The sequence below is a fragment of the Myotis davidii genome, unplaced genomic scaffold (assembly GCF_000327345.1).
Source record: "Myotis davidii unplaced genomic scaffold, ASM32734v1 scaffold339, whole genome shotgun sequence".
NCBI classification, from domain to species: domain Eukaryota; kingdom Metazoa; phylum Chordata; class Mammalia; order Chiroptera; family Vespertilionidae; genus Myotis; species Myotis davidii.
In genome coordinates, this window is record NW_006290778.1 from 1486184 (window position 1) to 1488074 (window position 1891).

Consider the following 1891-nt stretch of genomic DNA (forward strand, 5'->3'; position numbering starts at 1 on the left):
TCCAGTGTAAATGCTTTGCTTTCTTGGCATCTTTCTCCATACGCCTCTCACCTCACCAACAGTGTTCTTGTACTGTTTGTTCTTCAACACAGGATATTGCCCGTGGCTGCCCTCCTCCAGACTCCTGAGGGAAGCTCCTAAAAGAAGTATTTTTCATTTGTGAAAAGCTGTTCTTGGCTACAGCATAGGTGATCCACAAGAGAATCCATGGTATGTTACAAAATATGCATTACGATTTAGGTGAAATAAGCCAGACACAAAAGGACAAATATGTAATTCTAAGTCCTTATCTTACTTCAACTCTGTGCTGTACCTAGAATAGGCAAATCTATAATTTAGAACATAGCTTAAAAGTTCTCAAGGTCTGGGGGGGAGAAGGGAGTGGGAGTTATTACAGAGTTGCTGTTTGGGAGATGAAATAATTCGATGTCAGTAGTGATTATGGTTGCATGCTGCTGTAAATGTACTTAATACCACTAAATTGTCCACTTAAAAATAGTTAAAATAGTGAATTTTATATTATATGTATTTTACCACAATTTTAAAAAGTTACATATCCAAGAAGAGTAAAAAACCTGGCAAGTAATCATAAAAAGGAGAAGGAAGAATAAATTATTTTACCAAGGCTTAAAATAAAAAGAAATTCTGATATGTGCAGCAATGTGGATGAACCTTGAAAACATTATGCTAAGTCATATAAGCCAGGCACAAAAGGACAAATGTTTTTATTCCAATTATATGAAATATTCAGAGTAGGCAAATTCATAGAAACAAAATAGATTAGAGCTTCCAGGGTTTGGGGGGAGGAGGAATGAGTTGGGGTGATAAAAAGTTTTGGAAATAGTTTGTGGTGATGGTTGCACAACATTATAAGTATAATTAATGCTCCTGAACTGTATACTTAAAATGGCAAATTTTGTTACATATAATTACCATAATTTTAAAAAATGAAGTACTGATATATACTACACAAAATGGGTGAACATGAAATTTGCTGAAAGGACTCAGTGAGAAAGAACCGTGTATTATATTATTCTACTTAATGAAATGTCCATAATAGACAAATCCAGAGATAGGAAGTAGATCAGTGGTTGCCTGGGGCTGGAGGAAACAGGGTGACGTACACAGGGTAATGTATGGGGTTTCTTTTGGAGGTGATGCAAATCTTGGGAACACAACTAAAAACCAATTTATATACTTTAAATGAGTAAATTACATGTTACATTAATTATCCTGTATAATAAAAGGCTAATATGCAAATTGACCAAATGGCAGAATAACCGGTCACTATGACGTGCACGGACCACCAGGAGGCAGATGCTCAATGCAGGATCTGCCCCCTGGTGGTCAGTGCTCAGCCAGAAGCTGGGCTCACAGCTGGCAAGTGCAGTGGTGGTGGCGGGAGCCGCTCCCGCCTCTGCAGCAGTGCTAAGAATGTCCAACTGACGGTAGCAGGCTTGGTAGCGGGCTTAAGTCGGCAGTTGGACATCCCCCGAGGGCTCCTGGATTGCGAGAGGGTGCAGGCTGGGCTGAGGGACCCCCCCCCCCCCCGCCGCCCCGCATATAATTTTGTTGCACCAGGCCTCTAGTATCTCAATAAAGCTGTTACAGAAAAATTAATTGCAGTGCTAAGTACTAAGCAGACAAAGGACGCCTCTTACATCTCGGCAGTTAAAAGGCAAAGGGAAGGCAAGGGTTCCTTCCTTTGGACCAGTTATTGGTACTGACTGGTTATGTCCATTCGAGGTTGGGTTGGATTTGTCCGATTGTGTCAGGCATGTTTTATATCCCTCCCCAAAGCGCGCATCCTCTTAGCATGTCTGCAAAACTGGCACAGGGCTTGGTATGAGGAAGGGGACTGGATTCAACAAAAGGGTTAAAACACTCAAGA